This window comes from Bombus huntii, chromosome 7 (assembly GCF_024542735.1).
Source record: "Bombus huntii isolate Logan2020A chromosome 7, iyBomHunt1.1, whole genome shotgun sequence".
NCBI lineage: Eukaryota > Metazoa > Arthropoda > Insecta > Hymenoptera > Apidae > Bombus > Bombus huntii.
The window spans coordinates 5,626,890-5,649,925 of record NC_066244.1 but is presented as its reverse complement, the minus strand read 5'-3'; the positions used below and the strand labels follow the sequence as shown (position 1 = coordinate 5,649,925).

At 39.3% G+C, this 23,036-nt stretch overlaps 1 protein-coding gene and 2 long non-coding RNA genes across 4 annotated transcripts in view; 2 read left to right on the top strand and 1 right to left on the bottom strand.

Annotated features, from left to right (window-relative positions):
* The window catches only part of LOC126867474 (zinc finger protein 628-like), a 120,285-nt gene extending 119,703 nt beyond the window's left edge, over positions 1–582 (bottom strand). Inside the window, exon 1 of one of the 2 annotated variants that reach the window (XM_050621944.1) lies at positions 466–582. The gene's annotated coding sequence lies outside the window, so the exon portion shown is untranslated. The remainder of the gene's footprint in view (positions 1–465) is intronic. The other variant, XM_050621945.1, reaches the window with a different exon arrangement.
* Positions 583–821: 239 nt separating this feature from the next.
* Positions 822–23,036, top strand: part of LOC126867496 (uncharacterized) — a 49,136-nt gene continuing 26,921 nt past the window's right edge. Inside the window, exons 1-2 of the long non-coding RNA XR_007690319.1 lie at positions 822–1,194; positions 1,544–1,714. This is a non-coding gene — a long non-coding RNA (uncharacterized LOC126867496). The remainder of the gene's footprint in view (positions 1,195–1,543; positions 1,715–23,036) is intronic.
* Positions 13,158–21,940, top strand: LOC126867503 (uncharacterized). Its single transcript, XR_007690326.1, has 2 exons — positions 13,158–20,427; positions 20,498–21,940. It is a non-coding gene; the product is annotated as an uncharacterized LOC126867503 (long non-coding RNA).

Here is a 23,036-nt window from a genome sequence, read left to right as displayed (position 1 = left end):
GAAATCCAATGATCGTGCACGAGAGATCTATGAACGGGTGCAAAGTGCGTGTTCCGTGTCCTGCCGTGTGTTTGTATTCTTTTTCTTTTTCGCGTATCGGACGATGGAATCGAAGAAAATCGTAGCTGATACGGTGCTCTTTTTCTTTCTCTCTCTCTCTCTCTCTCTCCCTCTCTATCTATCTATCTGCTTTTTCCACGGGTATCGCTCGTGACAGCAAACAGCAGCGGCGACAACAACAACAACAGTAGCAGTAGCAGTCAATGTCGTGAAATGTAACAGGAACGGGCACGTACGAGGAAAAAAAACTTCTTTTTCACACCCCGGCAAAAGTGTTTCGTCGTAAAAAAAAAAATTGAAAAAAAGGAAATAAATAACGAGAAACGTGTAATCACAGATCGCTGCCGACAATTGCACGCACTTGGAGCCACGAATTCGAATGGACACTCGCATAGAAATATTTACCTTGCTACATGTAAAATGAATAGAGAGCCTGCCTGAATCGAACGAAGGAAGGCTCAACCGGCCCACTGTGACGTCGCCGGCCTACTGTCAGCTCAGCGCTCGCTCGGCCCCGCGGTCAACTAACCTACCGTGTTCGCCGCGCAGACTTTACCGACAAAATAAATCGATTCGGCACCGCCCACGAGCATAATTCGCCCACGATAAATCCTATTCGGTTATATAACTAATTTACGCAAAAGTTTCACGTCGATATCATTATTTAATAAATATCTAATGTTGTTTCGGTCGCTCGCTTGACTAGCGTAGTAGTCAGGTGTGAAACGCTCACGCGCACAGCCACACATACAGAGACGGCGCACGTTTCCCTCGCAGATCTCGCGATTCGTAGAGCCATAGGCGTCGTTGGACCAAAAAAACTCTTGTTCGTCGTGTTAAGGGTGGGAGGGGAGATCGTGTAAGAATATCAAACGCATTGACGTCTTACGCAGCACGGAAGGTAATTATTTCGGACGTACTTTGCCGCACGTCTGACCTCGAAATTAGAAATTTCGCACGGTTTGGACTGGCGTAGCTCGAATTTACGTGCGCGACAGAGACAGTATAGGAGTAAGATAGCGCGAGACAGCGCGTGTGCGTGCATACAAGAGAGAGGAAGATAGAAAGAGAAAGATAAAGAGATGCACAGACGGAACAGATATTCGCGTGCAATTCTGCCCCGATTTGTCACAGGTATTTTCCCCTTCCTCTTCCTTTTGTTACATCGCCTACGCAACATCGAGTCGAAGATGCTTTCCTAAAATTTATATGCAGATTTTTCTTTTCGCGTTAAGCTCGATAGTTTCGCGGGCTTTCAAAGGCTATCGAGAAACGTTGTCTCCCTCTCTAAAATCGATTCTCATTTTTCCATATTCGTATCGAATAAAAGTCCACGTATTTTTCCTAACCTTTCTTAAACCCTTCTTCTTAAGAAAGGGAGAGAGAGAGAGAGAGAGAGAGAGAGAGGGAGAAAGAGAGAGGGAGAGAGAGAGAGAGTGGGAGAGAGAAAGAAAGTAAGAAAAAGAAACAATCTTTTGTACAGGTATCGGAGAAAGGATCGGAAGGAGCTCAATACCACGAGAATCATATCGGAATACGAAGGGGACCTCGAACGCGCGACACGTGCGACTTCGAATTAGAAAAAGTAAACACGCGTTCGGCCAGGTGGCGCGGAATGTCGTTGCTATATCGATGTGCGGACTCCCGCGCGCAGGTAAGTACGTATACTTTTCGTGCAATATATAGTTGTTACGATACGTCTGGCTATATAGATTCTTAGGTAATACTAATTGCGTCCGACTGTCGACTACATCCGTAAAGCTCGCGGCAGCCGCGTGCGTGATCGAGAGGGCGCGCGCGCGCGCGTGTTTGCTAGCGAGCCAGCTCGCGAGATCACGCGTCTATATACGCACACGTGGACCTGCACACAAGCACACCGCCGCGGGGAATAATTTCATTGTAGCTACTTTAATGCGATCGTCGCCGATAAATTATTCCTAGGCTGATAGCTCGTGATCGCCGCCGTAAGAACCGGAATTTACGGCGAGTCGTGCCGTCTCGGTTTAAACGCAAATCCATCGTGCAAATTGAATTGCCTCAATGTCAATAGTTTCTTCATCCGATGAAAGAAGGCCATGCGGTGGCACGTTAACGCACGTAATCCCCCCCAGCCATTCTTTTAATGGTGTTTCTCGATCGATCACGATGCAATTCTTTTATTTTCGACGCTTCTTTGCATAGCGTTAAACATAGGAAGGAATGCTCGAGATAACTGTAGTCGCGACACTTTTTAAGTTTGTGTAGCATCCTCGCAACGATTAATAAATTATGCATTGTGTAGACTCGGAACTAGTTATGCATACTTTGGCTTTTTCAAATCTTTCTTCTTGTGTACACGTTGCACGAACATGAGTTATGAGCGTGCTATAGCGAAGCACATTTGATACGCCAACGCGAAGAACTCTGTGTGAATGAAATTACTTTGTTGCGATTTCCGTCAAATCACCCGAGTTTTTCCTTTATCGATCTTCATCGTTACACGCTGGGACGTAGAATCGCGCGTTACGTAGGTGTTCTGTAGAATGTAAAAAATGTCCGATACCGACATTCGAAATATAATTCAGAAATTTTTACTCTACAAATGAAACAAATAATAAAGTATGGAAATAAAGATATTGCATATTACAGATAAAAGTGCTAACAATTTCGATTAAGTATTTAATATTTCTAAAAATTAATGGTAATCGAATAGATATCATTTGTTAATTCCAAAAGTTGTCAATCAAAATTTCTTTCGTTATAAAACCTTCGCAAACAACAATTAAATCGCGCGTTAAACATCCGCACTCCTATAGTTTCCATTATCCGCGGTTTTTCCTGGTCGCGAGGAAACACAATCGTGCCACGTCGACGACGTTAGTCCAGGAAAGCGACGCGCGTCTAGTATCGCTGTAACAGGATGAAACGACGCGGTGGCGGTGCACTCGGAGAAATTGCACCGAAAAAGGTAGAAAAAGGGGGAGGAAGAGAGAGAACATCTAACCAGCTGGCTTGATACTTCATTATGGCTGTTGGTTTTTACGGTGACCCTCGTCGCGCGGTACTCACCGGGTATTTTCCCGCGTGATAAACGCGATTATTGTCTGGCGTTGTTTGCAGATCGATCCGGTGTTGCATGCGCGTCCACGTGCACGTTGTTTTTCATAGATCGACCGCATCAGAGGGCGGCGAAGGTAGAGCTGACGGGATGATCGGTTGAAATTGCGCGTCTACGCTTTCTTAGGTAACGCATTGCGCGTTGCGTGAACGGAACTCAACACAGAAAGAGAGCGATAGAGAGAAAGATAGATAGATGGATAGATAGATAGATAGATAGATAGATAGATAGATAGATAGATAGGTAGATAGATAGAAAGAGAAAGAGAGAGAGAGGGAGGGAGGGAGGGAGGGAGGGAGAGAGAGAGAGAGAGAGAGAGAGACGGCTGGTGTGCCAGCCCGTGGCAATTGCTACACTTCGTCTCGCGCACCTTTATTTTTGCTTTGCGTGAGCGCAGGTGCCTCGTCGAGCACGTGACGTCGCTTGTGTATCTGCATCCACGTAATACGCTATTAGGTAACGCGTCGATAGTGCGTGAATCGGATTTGCCGTCGTAACGCCTGCCTGCCGCCTACAGTACGTTTCATTGTCCGCGGATACCAGCGAACCTGCACAAAAGTCGGTTTTCACACGGGCCTCGAACACAACACACCAGCCGCCCGTGTACCAACGATAGAAAAACGTTTCGCTCGTCCGGAAGGACGTTTCGTCGTTTGAATTTTCACGGTGCGTCATGGTGTTCGCGCGCTTTCCACGTCTCCGGATATTGTCGAGTTCTCTCTCGCGAAATTCTGTCAATAACGCGACACCGCTGCGCGGATTTCGTTGCTTTTAATTCGCTCTGTGCATCGATATTTATCGTTTGATCCTTTTGTCAAGCTTGAAATTCTTTCGTACACTAACGTCCATAAGTTCTATACTTCTATATTTGCAAATTATTGCAAATATAGAAACTGTACATAACTATCGGTCTCGGATCTCGTGTCAGGCGACCATATATAATTAGTACATCGATGAAAACAATAGTTAATATACGAATTAATATATAAATAAAAGAAGAATCTGAAAATAATAGAAGATTGCGTTTCGTCATAATCTAAAAGTTCATATTGGCTTTGTGAAGTGTCAGCTGTTCATTACATACAAATACAAAGATCGAGTGATGCAATTTTTATTCGTTGTCCTTTGTCCTCTCCTTTCGCACTTGGACGGACTTCTGGATTTACACTGTACTACATTTCTTGCACCTCGGTTACAGCCAAAGGCAAAGAATTAATCATAACGTTAAAAATGCAATAAAAATCTCAGTCTTTTCATCGAATTACGCCAGATGTCCAAACATTTATCGACAGTAGCGTATATATATTATAGTAAAAGATGTATTGTATTATAAATGCTAGTTTTCTTTAGAGTTTCGTTTACGTCTGCTGTATTAAAGCGTTTATAAGACACTAAATTGCGTATATGGAAATTTATTTCTGTAATTCGTTCAATAGGTCAGCTATTCGCTAGCTAGATCTTGTAAATTGCTATTGTGAAAAAACAATGGTTACTAGAACGATCGTAAGGATGCACATCGATAACCTATTTGCAATGTTTTTAATGAACGTTTTGCTCGTATCATGCCGATAAAGTACAATTCTCTGCACGTGTGTATTGATACCGCAACAGCGTATTTTTCCAGCATCGTTGCTGATAATATTTGAAAGATCTAAAGAGTTCTATGTTATACCGTGATTCGATGAAATCTGTGAAACGTTGATTAATGAAATTGCAACACTGTGTGGTGACTGTGATCGTTAGAGCTTGGCGTCGTGAAATAGTGCAGAAACAAGCGTTAACTGTAATCTCATGAAAGCATCCTTGGGTCAAAATGTGCACGCCTATTCCTGTTACATACTCATTAAGCAGGTATCTGTTCACGTATCTACCCGCACGTGTTCGTTTCTTTTTCTTGGGGAATCAAATAAACAACTTTCAAATACAGCGAACACAATCACTTTATTACTACGTGGATAAAAAGAAAGAAAAGGCGATTAATCTGAGACCTTAGATGACCTATTAAAAATGCTCATTTTGAGATTGTGTAATAAGCACCTCGTGACATTTGCATCGGTCAGTCGGTTGTCATTGTACTGGGAAATTTTTCATCTAGCGATAACACATGACGGACGATTTCTTTTTTTTTTTTCATAAATCCAATCTTACGGTCTAGTCTCGAGTAAACAATGTAGATGGTATTTTAAAATGTCAAACGTTGAAATGTTAGCGAGTTCGAACGTTTCTATATTATTCGACTAATTTTTAACGTATAAAACACACTTACTAGAGTAACCGTTTAATCATCTGATTGCTCGCTTTGAAACAACGTAAGAAATGTCGGCGTGTTTTCCCTGCTATCCTCTAAATCGATAACTCATTTTTATGCTAGACCCGTTTATTGGTCCATTCAATTAATATTCTATCGCAAGAACCAGGCCAGCCTGTATCGCGTGATCTATGTCTGATATCGATGGTGTCTCACCACTTATTATCATGAATTCTCCGAGAACCTGTGAAAAATTGAAATCTGATCTTCCGTCTTCTCGAACGACTAAAAATTAAATACGATATTGTTCTGGTTATTCTCTCGACCATTTATCACGCCAACTTTTAATAATATTAATTATAATTCCTATTTTAACGTTATCGATTGTAATTCATGAAAAATTTGCTTAAAACGAGATATATCGACAAGTTAAATTTTCGTTCGAAGAATGTGATATGCTCGTTTATTGAACTATATCGTTGACCAAATTGTTTATAATCGTCTGGCGACAAACGCGATCCGCGATACGTCTCAATTAAAAATCCGCAGTCGGCGTCGAGGTGTCAAAACATTTCGCACGCTATTAATATAAAAGCGCGGCCGCGTAACACGCTCGCACACGCTCACGTGCCAACAAAGTTACTCTAATTAATGGTAGCACGTTCGGTATTGTATAATTCTGTTTACGGTGGTTGCTGGCCTCGTCTGCATACGTCATGCAGCATGCGCGTACCAATTTCTACGGCTGATTGTTAAGTTCCATTTATTGGAATGTAACACTCGAATGAATGCGCGACCTGTGAAAACGCTTTTTAATATGATGAATAATCTGTGTGCATTGCTGCACGCCGCTCGATAAACGCAATGTCATCAATCAGGGATACCGAACGGAATACTAATTTCCCAGACGATTTCAAAGATGCATGGACTGTTAAAGCTGCGAAGGGTTACGATATTAAATGAAATATTTTTTTTTTTTTGTTTTCCCTCCTTTTTTACGTATCGTCGCTTTAAATTATCGCTTACGATTCTTAATTATGCTGCTATTTTAATAAGCACACATTTTATTAGAAGCGCTTTTGGAAATTTTAAATAGCACTATATCTATTCGTTAATTTCATAGATGCGTAATACGTGGTAAAACACGTTGACCCAATTTATATAAATCTTTCGAAAAATCTCATTGAAGAAAATTTGTTTAAAATTCTATTTCTGGTAACACTGTGACGATATTATCAATTTTTATAGTCGTTTTAATTGAATAGAAAAAAAGAATGACTTATAGTAATTAAACGATTACCAATCAATTTTTATTTTACCAATAATTTTGAATATGTAAAATGACGTATATTCCATTCGAATGTAATTTATATCGTTTGTAAAGTAAAGTTGTGCAAACTAGGGATCGCCAGTGGAGGAATTGCGTTTCAGAAACCGATCACTGAAACTCGTACGAATCAAGCATCTGCGTTGCAAGTCTGCACCCATTAAATCTTCCAAGCTGACTACCCCAATACACAACTATCAGTCCCATTAAAATTAACAATGTAACAGAACAATGTGTGGTAACCACAACCAATTGTCTCGATTGAATTCCAGAAGTTGAACCCCGGCCGTTCTAATTGGGCTTGGTCTTTTCTTAGATAAACGATAGGCATGTTCAGCGGTATCTTTCTGCATTGTTCGAATCGATTAAAAAGAATTCCGCCACCTACGTGTGGTCACGTATGTACGTGCGGTTTCAAGGCTATGTAAATTCTGAAATATCGATGGTGGAGCGGCGAACGATCGTCACCTTGGTTTTCCTAGGCGGTGAAAAGACCAAATTTCCTTTTTCCAACGACGCGCGGTAAAGGCTTATACTTTCGAAGCGGTACCGGTGTTAGTTTCGAAGGGACGTGTGTACCTGTCACGTCACAAAGCGTCGGGGTTCCAATCAAGCGTTAAGGGGAGACCACCGGGCGTCGTGGCATAGAATTTGCAACTATGCTAATAAGAGGCGAGCCGAACGGACAGCTAATGGCTGCCGAGAGAAAAAGGACGAGCAAAAGTGCACAATGAATTCGTGAGGTCGTGACGCTAGGGAGAAAGAGGGACGGACGACGAGACAAAGAGGGCCAGCGTAGGATGAAAGGGTAGAAGGGAGAAAGAGGATAGGGAGGACGGAGGGCGACCACGGATCAATCGTAGCCTTCCGTGTTCCCTGCCCCCCCTCGGTCGCTTTCCACCCCTCGTCCCTATTCCTGGCCCTCCCCCTTCGTTTGCCCCTTCACCTACCAGTCGACTTGCACCCCTGCAACTCGCCTCCACCTAACCCCACTCCATCCACCACTTCTCACCCCGCCGATACACCCTTCTACTCGCTGCAACTCTCAACCCTCTATCGTCGTACTTGCACCGACGTGCACGCGTCGTTACGCAGGCCCAGACCTGTCGACCAGACACAGACTCTGTCTGTCTGTCTCTCTCTCTCTCTCTTTCTCTCTCTCTTTCTCACTCTGGTGGTTTCTCCTCCTCCACCCTTCTCGTCTTCTTCCCTTTCTTTCTTTCTTTCTTTCTTCCTTCTCCACTTTTTCTCACCGAGTCCACCATTTCTCTCCCTTCGGATATTTTTCTACCACCCTTCCCCTCCGCCCTTTTTTCCCTCTTCACGCTCGTCCATGCGACTTTCTTCGTCCCTTAGTCCCTCCTTTTCCTTCACTCTTTCCCCTCTCGTCTTTACCTACTCGTTTCACCCTCTCGTTTCACCCTCTTGTCATTTTGTGGCTGTCTTCCTCCCACCGGTCACCCTTTCTTTCCCACTCACGTTGGAGGGCTAAGCGCGCCGCACAGAGTAGGTCAGTGGCGTGAATGATCATCAGTATTCGCGCCTGTGTGTGAGTGCGTCCGACTACGCAGCCGCTCGTACCCTCCTACCATTTGACGCGCACCCTCGCGTGTCCGCGAAAACCCAACGACGTTGTCTGCCCCGCTTACGAGATGATTTCTGATTTACCTTCCTTTCTCCGTTACCTCGTGTGTCAGTATGTGTATATCGTTTATTGTAGCAGCTGTTATACGCTCAGCCAGTCCACTGGCGAGCAATACCACGTTTCCAACCATATCGCGGTTTTTTACTGCCTATCGATTGCAGATTCGTGGTTCACCGATTGCATCGTTTGCTTCCGATTTGACATGGTAGGGAAATTAAGTACATGTTGCTACAATTCTACGATTTTTTATGTCTCAATCTGAAAATAACAAAAAAAAAAAAAAAGAGTTCGGTCAAAAATAATTCAAAGAACGCTGTTAGATATCTTAAAGCGCGAGTTAAATGTGTTACGTAATTATTTCGAAAAATCATTTAGACGCTTTGTACATATCTAGCGTCTACATAATAATTATAAAGTCTGAATAGAATATGTTTTAAATACGATTATCATTTCAACTACATTCATAAGATAGAAAAACGATGTTACAATAAAAGAGTAGATGGAAAAAAATATAACGACCGTAAATCGCAATTACGCATTGGAAAATGTTAAAAAAAAATTACGATGTCGATGAAATCGTAGATTTTGATAGCTTTACATAGTTACGAGCAGGTATTGCATAAGCTGAACTGTATCTTGCAGCCTGTCATATCCGAGCGAAGGATGTGTGCGCAGAATTGCACCGTGAATTGGACGAGTTTCACGGTCTCGACCTTGGGGCGGTTTAACTAGTTTTCACAACTTCTTGCACTACGTTCCGCGAGATTATTTTTACTTCCTGGTTAAGTATACGTGTATGTACGCTTGTGCATGCATATATATCCGGCCAAGATCGTAAAATACGCCAGCCACGATCCGACGACTTCTTTTTAATCTTTGTTTCTTTCCCGCGATTCTTTTTCTTCAACTTACATATGTACATAAACCAGATGTAGGAGAGGATTCTCCGCTTTTAGTTTCGTACTTTGCACGCAGCTGTGCACAAATCTTATCTACACTTTCAGTCGACGCGTTTTTTCTAAAATTAACAAATGTCTCAAATTCGAGAAAAATATAAAGAAAGATTCATTGCTGTGCGAGATTTCTTATTTCAATTCCATATTAAATATAACCATAAACCATTGTCAATCTTCTTGATTCGTTAAAATAAGAACAATATTGAAATATAAAAATATAAAGGAGATCAATGATTTTCTTTCCATTTTCTAACCATTCTGATCCGATATTTCGATAATTTTTGTAGCTTTCGTATTTCGAGCTTTTAGACGGTAAAAGTTCGACAAATGAATGAATTGAGAACAAACAATTTCGATAATATTTATTCTTACTTATCCATTAGATACAGAAAATCCATATTTTCCACTTTTTAAATGCGAAGATGTGAAATCTCCATAATACTTGACGATCTTCTCCAATCTTTTTCTCATAGTAAATTGTAAAAAAATAAAATATACATTTAATTAGCCGTTGTATTCGCAGTTACTTTTTCGATTATATCGCAATTCCTGTGCAATTCATAATTTTCAAAATTAAATCGTGGCGTTAGACAGCGATACGATACCTAAATTTAATAAAACATATACAGACACTGAAACGTCTCAATAAGATACAGCATAGAATTGAAAGGCCAGAATTTTCTTTACTCCTAACACGTATCTGTGTACTTTCGTATCTCGGATAGTCTTCGTTCGTCCAAACGATTAATTACAAATACGATCGACTTGGATTCGGCCTGGCACAGCGTTGATGTTTCACGACACACCGAATGGTTAAATTTTCATGGCGCGATCGCCGACGTAACGCGGCGAGTTAAATCGTAATGTTTGAATGCGCGCGACCAGTCGCACCGCAACGCATTGTCGAATGTTGAAAGGCCAATTTGCCCGCGCTTTCGAGCCGTTCTAAAGTTTGCACGGATCTGTCAGCGGCCCATCTCGCGAATTAAAAAAAAATCGTACGCTCGCTAATTGGAAAAGAACGCGAACAAAAGGGGAAAACCGTGGCACGGAAAGCGACGCGTTAGTTTCGGTCTCGCGATCACGCGGCGCGGATTCACGCGCAGGAAGATGCATCAGGTCACGTCTCCTTTCGCATGCGTCTAAAAATAATTGAATCTGCGCGAGTAATGGTTACGGATTAAGACGCATAGGCGCGCAGGTGATTTCTTTCTCGCTTCGAGTTTTCAATCTCTGTCTGTTAGATTCGTTGGGTACCAACGGCTAATCAGCCTGTTCGACTTTCTTTGTACTTACCAGTTGTGTAGCACGAGGAAAGGATGAAAGAAGAGTTGCATGTTGAAAAGGAAATCGAGAAGAGAAGGTTGGACGTTTTTATTCCACGGTTCAAGTTATATACGCAGAAATAGAAGAAATTTGCAGTTTAATGGATGTATGTATTTCTTCGTGCAGATCAACAAAAATATTAAAAGAAGCACGTTTTTAGCGTGCATAATTTTACAAATGGGTAATAAGATTAGCGAATATCCAAGTTACAGTAAATTGTGGACTAGCGCTGCACAGATAGCTTCCCCAATTTTACAGATTAGAAGTTAGGTCACTAATAGTATCAGTATATATTACAAGTGTTCGTTGTACGATTGTTAGTTGTATTATTTGTAAAATGTATACGTTAACGCGTTAACACGTTTGATATTCTACGCTTCTTAAAGAACCAAGAGCGGCATCCGAAGAAAGAATCATACATTGACAGCAACTTTATTTTGCCAATTCAATGTTCCTATATATCTACACGTCAGATCGAATTTCATATAATATTTTCTCACAAAAATGAAAACGTTAATAGTTCATTAAAATCAATTTCGACACACGTAATCCTCGTAAAGGGACGTATCTCGAAGACTACAAAAGAGAAGAGAATATACTTTTTTTCCAAGTAGAAGCCCAATGGTGGTGGCTGCATCGTCGAGTCGAGTTAGTTTATGGGGACCGGAGTCTACGTAGACATCTCACGATCTAACCTTACCCAACCTCCATCCCAGCCTTTCCTAGCTCTAGCCTAGCCTAGAGCTGTGTAGGAGAAGTGCACTCCACCACACTGCACGGACGTCTGCCTAGTATTGATCCTCGGCTCAGCTACTGGCTACCTTCACCCACTAATAATTCTTGTCAGTCTCTCACAGGCTCGACGATTCAGGCCCACCTTCGGATCTGTTTTTCCAAGACACGGCTGGAAAAAATTTATGAAAGTCAGCGGTGGAAATGCTGTCCTTTACACGAGCCTCGACAACTACATCATTTCGCATCGTCTTCTCCTTCCTTTGTGTACTTCTTTCTTCTTTCTTTTTCTTTTTTTTTCTATCGAATTATCAGAAGCTTGTGTATAACGATGCATCGTAATAATAAGCATTATAGTTTGAATCGCAGCTTTACGTGTTTCGTTCAGAACGGTATAATTGTTTCGAGAGTATAGTTGTTTTAATTGGGGAATCTGAGGTAAATGTTTAAACGGAGTTAATTACCCAGACTTCCAAATGTAATTTAGAAGAAACTATGGAGGATTATTAAAGTTATAATAGACTCTCGTTTAGCGAAGTTCTTTTGTTAATAGTATCCCTTTTTTCTTACTAGTCTGCGTGTGACATTTCGATCGTGCAATTGCTTCTAATCTGTTTTCAATAAAAAACAAAACAAACCGATCTTTTCCAAAACGTGATTTGCCTAAATCGCTTTAAAAACCTAACTTATCTCAACTTATATAGTTGATAGTATGTTATATAGAATAGTTGATGCGCCTGCCAACGATCAGTTAAAAAGATATCACGTCATTAACATCGAATCGTTCGATTTCTTTACAAAACCGCTTCAACATATTCTTATCCCAATTTTGCCCTTCTCTAATCATCATCTAGAACTAATCTCGTTTCAATATGCTGCAAACATATATTTCAACGTAACAGTCTAGTCTTAGTCTTCTGAAATAGTATCGAAAATACCTAAATAATAAAAGGTGTTGAAAGAACGTTGGAATCAGTCACGGCAATTAAACGACAACCACGAAACAGACGATAGTCCCTGGTTTAGCTTAAAGTTCAGGCTTTCACCGTATCTTCTAGAGTTCTGCCCACCCACAAATATCGGTCGATTAGTTCCGATAACGACGGTCTCGATATTTCGAGACAACGCAAGCGACATCTGCCTCGAGTGGTGGTTAGATCTCGAGGATGGCGACGATGCTGGTACATCGTCGTCGTCGTCGTCGTCGTCGTCGTCGTCGTCGATAGACTCATGTCCCTTAACGACGTTCTGTGCTGCGGTGTCGAGACTCGGGGTTCTATATCACGATGCTGCAAAATGTATGCCTCCTAGTGATAAACGGAGTCAACTCATCCGCCACCTTGCCGTACCACCATCGGCGTCCCTAACCCTTCTAACCTCCAGTGGTTTCCCCACTTTTCATCCTACGGTTGCATCTCTTTCTCCCCCCATCGAACGTTTCACACTTATACAACTAACAACCCTTGCGTGGTCCCAGGGTAGCTTTAACGCCACACAATTCGCTAATAGAAGCGTAGTAAGCTTTTTGCGTGACCACAGGAGTAGTTTCCATGTTGCAATTGTTTATCCGTATTGCTTTTTGACACTTTATCGCAGCTTCAGTTTACTTTTTACTTTTACCGTTTCTTGTGCTTTATTTACGCATGTTTTCGAACGTACTTTATACATTGCAGGATGGTGTATTGTCCTTTTTCGAGTTTCAAGGGATTAAGAAAATTTGAACATTTCTAACAACGCAGTTTCTACAATCTGCCAGTATTTTTTTAATATTCGTCGGTATCCGCTCGAAGTAATTTACGTTTATTATTATCTGTTAAATCTACCATAAGCGAGATTGCGTCGATGGCTCGTAATATTTAATTTCATTCTTACGAGATACACGCGCGAGATAGTGATTTTGTTGTTGAGAATAATTCTACCGTATTCTACGTTTTCCATTCTACAAAAATATGCCAAAAGTATATGCCACAAAAGCGCAGGCCGTTTTTCCAAACATTTTGATTCTTCAATTTCTAACGTTTTCAAAAATTCAAAACCGGGGGAAAAAGAAAAATTATAAAACAACTACACGGAGAATAACAGAAACATTTACAGAAAAATATCTAAGTTCCTTCGTGAAATTTCCAAAAAATACAAAAATCACCGAACAATACAACGATGCGGATGATAAGAAGTAAAGGAGAGAGAAGAAAGAGAAACGAACGCGTAGGTGGTTGTGGTGCTGATATTAAACGCGATCAAAGTGCATCTGAGTAAGAATCGAAGAGGAGACCGCGCGGTGGCAAGCCTGCGAATCGGATTCGCTTTCGGAGGTCGTATGCACATGTGGCTGCTTATCGCTCGGCGCGGGTGCATGCACGTGGGTGGGACCGAGAGGGCGATATGCACACACGCGGGCATCCGGTGCAGCACGCTGCTGCACCGTCGAGAGAGAGTACAAACGGCTGAAAGCGAAACGTAAACAAACAGGTAGCTCTTCATCCAAACCAAATAGCGGGGGAGTAAAACTGTGCTCGGCGCGCTGTCGGCAGTTGCCGACGCGAGCACGGAAACTTTCTTCCCTTTGTTTCCCATTATATTTCCACATTACTTTTTTAAACGCCCCGTTAAATAGTAAGCGCCGCGAGTCTCGCGCGCAATTTTAGCCATTAGAACAAAACGAAGGAAAAGAGCGAAGGGCGGTGTGGAGGGCGGAGAATGAAAGAGACACGTAAACAAGACAGGCAAAAGGGTGAAAAAGAAGGGAGAGAGAGAGAGAGAGAGAGAGAGAAATAGAAGTTTCAACGCCGTGAAATTCGCGTACCCCGTAATACCTGCTTGTTTGCATCCCTGTATTCTACTATTTTATTACTGTAAGATACAAACAGTTTCTAAATTGTTAAAAGCGCGGAAGAATTTTGTTGAAATAGATATTGTTTCTCTGGGATAAAAATTCTGAATCGTTGTGCATTATCGTTTGTTAGGAAGCTTTATATCGTGAACGAGATTTATTTAGAGTCGTGCGACTGGTTACTTTTATATTGCTGTATTTTCTGTGTTTTCTTCTCGCGTTTCATTGTAAACAGTAACGTTTATGTTTATATTAAAAATTATTATATACGAACTAACCGAATTGAAATAAAGAGTTTTGTTATACGACGAATCTTTCTCGAATTTGTTTTCTATAGATTAACATATCTTTGTACAATTGGATAATTTTCTAAGTGGGGACAAGCTTAATTTCTTTTTTAAATTAGGAACGCTATTTTTATTTCATACGACTGTTGACTACGTATTTTTTCAGCCTCTTGAACGTTTCAAGAATATTAATCGCTCTAAGACTAATTTCACACCCAGTTACGTTTAGTTTCTACTAAAAAGCCTTGTAGATTTCTTTTCAAAACGATTATTCCGGTTTTTAAACATATTACGTTAAAAAACTTCCTTTCAGCCACCACAAAGTAATATGAAAAATTATACTTATCGTGTCTTTCCTCTGTAGTGTTTAATTTAAAGATGTAAATCTTGATCGAGTCGCTTATTTCCTATCATCCTACAATTAAATATAATTTTTTTGGAATATAATATAATATTATATCGCGTGAAACGATGGGAAGTGTTTCGATTGAAGAGATAAATCGGGTTCGAAAAAGTGCGTTTTAAATGGACGTTTCCGCAGATGGAAGCGCCGTTGATTTATGCGCATCGTTATGAGGTCTGATTTAATATCTTGCTGCTCCTTGTTCACCGTTCCTTTTCTTTTTTTCTTCTATTTTTTCTTTTTTTCTTTTTGTTTCTCTTCTTAAACGGATCCTATTTTCAACGAGAATATCGTTCGACATTGATCGGTGATACAGGAATTTTTAATGAAATCGTCGAGAAGGTTTCAGTATCCCCTTGAACGAACTTCTACGTTTATCGTCGATCGTCGATATTCGGGATTGTGTTTAATTTATCGGTCGCGGGAACCAGTTGAAGAAGTACTGCAAGCAATCGTTAATGTGACAGCCAATGCATTCTAATGGAAAACTTCTAATAACGAGTCGATGTATGAAATTTAATTAAATGCAATTATACCTTGCTTGATTATCTTTAAATTTCTATTTCCAATACGTTTCTTTCATTCGTATTTCACAGTAGCATAGTTGATTTATAATATATATAGTTCTTTTATTTTAAACTTTAAATATATATTTATTTATTTATTTATTTATTTATATATATTTAAAGTTTCAGCAATCACAGACATGCAAAGAGAAAAGTAACCACATCAAATAATTCGTGGCCATCGTTTAATCTATACGAGCGACAGCAATTATATTTTAAATTGTTATGATCGTGCTGAGAATGAAATTATCTCGAATCAATAATTTATACCGCTGTTCAGAAATAATTACATATCTAAATAATTACGTACATCTTATTCGATATTTTCACTATTATCAACTTACACAACTATATATTATCAACTAAAGTTAATTAACGATTAGGAATGTGTATTACGCATGGATTCATAGCGTTCCAAATGGTTGCATACAGCATGCGGATACGTACATGGTTTCACAGGGCTTGGTGAACAATTTTTTTGAAGATTATAATACCGATTCATAGCGCTGGAAAGGTTAACCCTTTCACACTCGTGTTACGTATAACGCAACATCATAGTTTAACAGATTATTAAGTAAGCGATGAATATATCCGTTTTTGATAAAACCGGTGTTAAATTTTAATATATCGTATCTTCTTCTATAAAAGCATCAGAAAAGATGTATTTCCATTATAAATAACACTGGTTAATAAAGTTTTTGACATAATAGTACCTATCTTTGTACTGAATTCTAATATGTATTCAAATTTTTTTCATCACCTATAGTCATTACGTGACTGCATTCTTTATTACTTAATAATTACTGATACAGTTACACTAATAGAGATTTAGCGTACAAGATGTCTTTGAATATCTGTCTATTTGCGAGATTACCAGCGGAGTTTCCATATACTAGCTAACTACTATTGGATGAGTTAAACGGGATAGTTTTCAAATCAAATGTTCCAGGAAGTCGTCGATCATCTTCGGATAATACTTTATTAAACTATGTGTCACTAAAAAATCCTATGTGACGAAACCAGATTTCATATCTAAATTCAGCACGAGGAATGCAATTGAAATGACGTATAAAAAAGTACAAAATAATTATAAACCAGCGTATCTAATCAATGAAAAGGATGGAATCTCCTTCAACCAAATCTATAGCTCAACTAAAATTTTCTCTTTCGTAATCTTAAAACTTGCACATTGCGCGAGATGAAAGCTATATGACTTTTGAACAACCCCATCTCTCTCTCCCTCTCCCTCTCTCTTACTCACTCACTCTCTCCTTTGGTAATTTTCACGAAATTTTCCGTAAACCGAAGAAAGTCGTTAAATTGAACCAAAGAAATTGGAAATTTTCCGATTGACATTTTCAAAATCGTGATCAATCGTTTTCTCCGAAAGCCGAAATGCCGGGTGTTCGGCATTCGTCGAGTCCGATGACTGAGAATACAGTTGCTTTTGTGCACCGTTAAAGAATTAAAGAGCGTGCAGTTTTGCATTGCGCGCGGCTACGAGCGGCAACGACGAGCGAGAAACGCGACGACGACAATGCAAACGCTTCCACTCGCAACGGCAATTGTTCGCGGAATAATGTCCCGCTAAGATACAAAGAAAAACTGGTATCTGCAGTCGATTCCGCGTAACGGCCAAGGTAAACGCCTGTGCAGCTTGCAAAAAGCACGAAAAGGGATTGCGCGTGGCTCGTCGATAATCGTACGACAACGCTCTCTTCAACGCGTAACTCTCTTTCTCTTTGAGAAAGCTACGAACCGATATAATGAACATTCTTCTTCGCGTACACGGCTGTTTTTTTTTTCACATCGCAAACCCTTTCCAGCGGTGGCTCTTTCGCGTCTAAATCGGCGTTCTTGCTCGATTTTACCCACCGATCAAAGCGATCCTTTCGTTTGACGAGTTTAAAAACGGCCGCTGCATCGCGCGTTCCGAGTTTCGCCGTTCCAATGAAAATTTACCCACGTAAATTATTTCTCGTTCGTGTACAAGCGTTAAAATGTCTTTCCTTTTTGGTTGCAAGCTCGTTTCTTTGTTTCTTCGCGAGGAGAAAGCTCTCGCGCGGATATGAATATTCTTTTCGCGTCCGTAGTTTGAATGGGTCGCCTTCCAAACGGATCGACGATCTTCTGCGTGTAGGATATAGCTACTATCGTTGACACGGAGTCTACTACCAAATTTTTGTATACGAAGTTTTTTAAATTGAACAAAGAATACTTTTACTGTGTTTTACTGCGAATTGTTATTTTTCGTAGAAAGGACACAAATATTTATATAACTGATAAAAGGAAGTAAATTTTATACGAAGGTTCCTTTTTGTTTACGCACAAATCTTAAGTGACATCTCTACTTTCAAAATACCTGCTTGTTCGGTTTGTTCTTTTTTTTCATTTTATGCCGCAAGTTAATATGTAAATTGCAATAGAGCAAAGTAACGCGCTAATGATGGAAATAAGTCAGACGTAGAATCGTTGGAGAATCTATGCGGCTTAATTAATTTCTTTCGTACGATAATAAATAGTTTATGACAGAAAGATGTTATTAAAACGATAGTTTTTATTCTAATATTTATGAGAGTATATTTAAAGTAATTCTAGAACGACACAGAGCATTTATTTGTTTAATTAGTTCCTTTCGTTTCGCGCGACGAATATCCTTGTTTGTTAAATAATGATAAACGAATCACAACGGAAAGATATTAACGTGAAAATTTCAATACAAAGGCAACGGTTATTTAACTTATTATAATAAAAAGGCCCGGTAATAATAAACGGATAGTGTATATAAAAAGCATTGTGCTTGAACGCTTAAAAACGCTTGCCTGAAATTGTTATTACTTAAAAGAAACATTACCGATAGATAAATTACATGAAACTATTTCCCTGAAAAATAAGAAGACCAAGAATGAGAATAAAAATTACAATTCTTCGCCTTTCTCTAACTTTCTACTTAACAGTTCACTTCCATCGCTATACCTGTTAACCAAAATACCACGATTTATCATTCATAAATATCACATCGCCTATTCCTATGGATCCAAATAAATCCTATTAAATTGACAAAAATTCTTCACCACGCTCACCACAAGTCCTATGAAATCATAGAAAAGAACGTTCATTACGGGGTCGAATAAAAAGCAAGGGCGATCAATTTTGCGTCTTATTAGGTATACCCAATATATCATGGTAAGCGAGTTAATAGTAAAAAGAAATGGTAAGAAACACCACGATATCGAGCACAAGAACTATCGTTTACGTGCGTCACGGTGCCAAGTGTGATGGAAAGGAAACGAGTCCTCACTCCGCTCGATTTTATGTGTCGACCAAGGTAAAGCAGCGTTACGAACGGTGCGTAGTTACTCAGGAGTAAATGAGTAGGTCAGGAAAGGTTATGAATCATCGTGCGAAACGAATTTCACGGCGCGCGTCGCTTCGAGCCTGAGATCGAAAAAGTGCCGGCCGAAAAAATTTATCCGCGGAATATGGAGATGATTCGGGACGGGGTACGATAGAGCTTGGAGGGAAATTTATCGAGATAGAGTGCGGAGGAAGAGAAACCACGGGCATGAGAAAAATTTCTTTCGCTCCACTGCCGGATTTCTTTTAGGAAGCTGATTCGCGCCTGCATTTTAATATGGATCATCGGTGTAATCGAGGGAAACCAGTTTTTAATCGCCAGTGAAACTATCGCAGTTTAGAAAGAAACGGAGAAAATACAATTTTTTTGTATTCCTTACGTGCTTTCTTTTTGGTCTGGAAATGGTTTTGGCGTTAATAGAGAAAGTGTTATTCTTGGCTACGACCGCTTCTTTCTTTAATGATCGATAAATGTTGGTGAGAATTATAACAACGACGATTAAAAATTAGAATATATAGATATAATATTGCAATATTAAACCGAATGGTAGTAAATTACGAATAAATTACAAATGAAGTTATGATTTACTGTACCTATTATCTGCAACAGTTTGATATTTTTCATAAATTTCCAAAAAATGGCAGAAAATTGCTTTTTAAGAAAAGATCTCTTATCGTAACTTTGTACTTGCGTATTTCGCTCTTTATCTTTTAATCGAGGGTTAGAGTAGAGGAATGATTGATCGTAAGTAACGAATTTGATGAATTTCGACGATTCATTGATCACGTTGCCTTTCCATTTGTAATTTCGATAACTCATATCAAAGTTTCATATCGAATTAATAGTCCAGTAACACTATTGAAGTTAATAGGATCTCTATGAAAGTTCATTAAGTTTTGATCGTTAGTGTTACGAAACGCGAACGATATTTTTTACAGTACATTTTTAACAAATTAGTTAATCGCAATAACATAAGGTCGAGCAAAACTGCGCGCATTTATTTTCGAAAGGCAGTGGAGCTTCTTTTACAAGCTAGTTTTACAAGAACGAAGTAAAACTATGCACTGTAGTTATCTCTGTATGCACACGCGATTAACTTAATTCAGCTCTATACAGAATAAAACTTTTGAAACTTTAGCGGTTCCAGTTCTCGGACTCGGCGTTGCTTAAAACTTCTAGATATCCACCACCTTCTCCAACTTCCCATGAAACTAGCCACAAACGTTCCAAAAGAAAGATTCTATTCGCAAGACACAAGCTAAAGTGCCTATTTCTTAAATAGGAAGATGCTCGTTTTCAAATTTACGTAGACTGATTTTAACAAATCTTTCTCAAACGACCTGGATAATATCGCGAGGAAAACGTGGTATAATATTCTGCGGAAATGAAATGTTATGGTGTGGTATATTCGAATCCATTGCAGCTGTCAGGGAAAAATATATAAAATTCACGTAGCAGTCAACGAGTTAATAACGCCTGAAAGTTTCCATTTAGCCAAGAATTTCCCGCAACATTCGCTATCCCGATCAATCACTCTCGTTACCAGGAAAGAACGATCGAAGCTAGGACAGCCCGATTAAAACGAAGCCAAGGTATATACTGTACATATATAGGTATAGTATGTACGTTGAAACATTTTCTGGGATTACGAATCTCGCTCAGTACGCTCTCGTCGGTTCCGTGGAGGAAGCGGCTGCTGACAACGCGATTCACGGAGTTCCATGGAAGTCGAGGCAGTGAAAGGAAAGATTGGAGAGTAGCTGGCGGGCGAGTACGGCGGCACTGCTGAAGAACTTGTACAGGACAAGGAGAGGAATAGGGCGGTCTTCGTGGCGATTCGTTGACGCAGGGCAAAGAAGTGGCTCATCGTCACGCTGTCTGCCATCTGCGTGCTACTGCCTCTTCAAATGACCGATCCGCAGCGCTTCTGTTACGGGGGTAGGCGCAACATCGCGTGAAAGATCGCGCGAGATAGTCGGGAAAGAGAGGTGAAAAAAGAAATTTCTTCGCCGAGTGGAAACGCGACGGATGTCGTGCGGTTGGGAAAAAATGTGTCGTGCGGTTTTACGAGTATAATTGATGTAAATCGACGATTAGAACCGTCTCTGGTAGTTTTATTCGGTACGATTAATGTAACGAGCCAGATACTAAGATCGCGAAGAGTTGAAATTGAATTCGGAGTTGATTTAAATTCAAATGATCATTTTGCCGCGTAGACGATGCGTTAAGAAATTTATATACAATTGAAAAAGTGATAAATTAAAGAATTATTTAAAGACTAGTTGATTGTATATAGCTTACCAATTATATAGACAGGATGCTTCGCTGGAGAATTACCGGAGAAGTAAAAAGCGCCGATAAAATTGCCTATAATCCGATTTCAAGAGGATGAAAAATACAATGCAACGTAGTTATGTATATTACGTTTATGTAAGAAAATAGTTATGTATGTATGTAGAGCGTCGATTAGAATTATAGAAAAATTATAATTGTGAAAATTAGATATATCATGTATAGAAAATATGACTGAACATGAAGCTCCAAACAGGTCGAGTTGATTTAAGGCATTATAAACACTATATATTGCCGCACAATACTGGCAATATACAAAATGAAAATAATATGACGTAACGCGAAAGAATATTTCAAGTCAAGCAAGTGATAGTTTCAGGCTGGTAAAAAGATTTCACGTTGCAGGAATTTTAATTACTGGAATCCACGTACGTTGACTAATTTGAACGAAGCTTTAGAAACCAATGAGATGGCGCGGAGGATATTTTATTTGGATACATACCGTTCGTGTTTATCTTCAAATTGCGATTGTATTGCCAGCTATTGTTCATTGTACCGCTATCAAATGAAGTTGTAATGTTATAAATGATGTATAAACGCGGTACAACTCTGTTATGATTGTAATTTATTATTATGCGTCGAATGTATGGGTAAATGTTGACGGATACTGGTTGCTATACAAATAAACGTATATAATTTCGTAACGGTCGTTTCGGAATATTGTGTCCACAGAAATTATTATATATTAAATTTTCAATTTGCTGTCAATGAAATTCGCATTATGTATTATTAATAATAACCATTGTATTTTTTTCGTCCGTTTTATTGCTAAATGATAAAGGTTTAAAGTTTATGATAAAGCACTGCAAAATGATTAATTCGAGAATTACGGTCCGATTATGATAATCGTTATACATGTGTTACATTAAGAATCGATGTATTATAGGACTTCTGTGTCCATAAAATCTATAAATACTAATAATAAATGGCGAAGAATTTATAGATATTCGATATTTATGGTTATCATGTAAATTATAAACGCGATTTACGTTATTAGCAATTCATAAAGGATGAATATTAATTCACGAATATCGATTCTTCAATGTTTCAGTTTTCAGTGATACGTCTAGCCGAATATACTCTTTGGTCGTATTCTAGTATTCTCTTCAATTCTACAGATTATTCAAAAACTTTCTATCGTTACGTTTAACATTTCGTTGCCTTTGTACATTCCAGTAAGGTATTTTATTCTATATAAACGAGAAAAAATGATAGAAAAATAAAATTTTAATTAATATCTGTATGTATAATTGTTTTCGGAAACTCATTCTTAATAATTAAAACTATTCTTTATATAAACCAATTTAAACGAACAATTAAGATTTTCATATATGACGAGAAATAAATATTACCTAGAGTTTTCCTGTACAATCGTATTTCTCGCGCATAAAATACCTTTTTACTCGATCCTTACGAGTTTTTAAATATACCTCTGCATCATTATCGCTCACTATCGTGCATATCGAATTTCTGATTAATTTTCGCGACAATCACACTGTAACGTTTTACCAAAATTGCGTTTGTAAACACAATTTCGTCGAAATAATAATTCGTTACATTTGCGCCGATGAAATTTCAAATATAATTCTCTTGTGCGTTGCAAATATCGTTTCCGGTCGTAATCAATACGACATCGAAACATTTCAACATGAAGCGCGTACACATAATACGCGTATAAAAATAACTAGTCCTCGTTCCCTATAATTGAAACAAAGCTATTCGAACATTTCCCAAATTTTCTAACGTAACCTGGCACCATACGCGTTCTCCAATATCTGAAAAAGAGAAAAAGATGATATAAAACACGGCGTTTCGGAATTTTCAATGTTACACGATACGTGGAAGATAC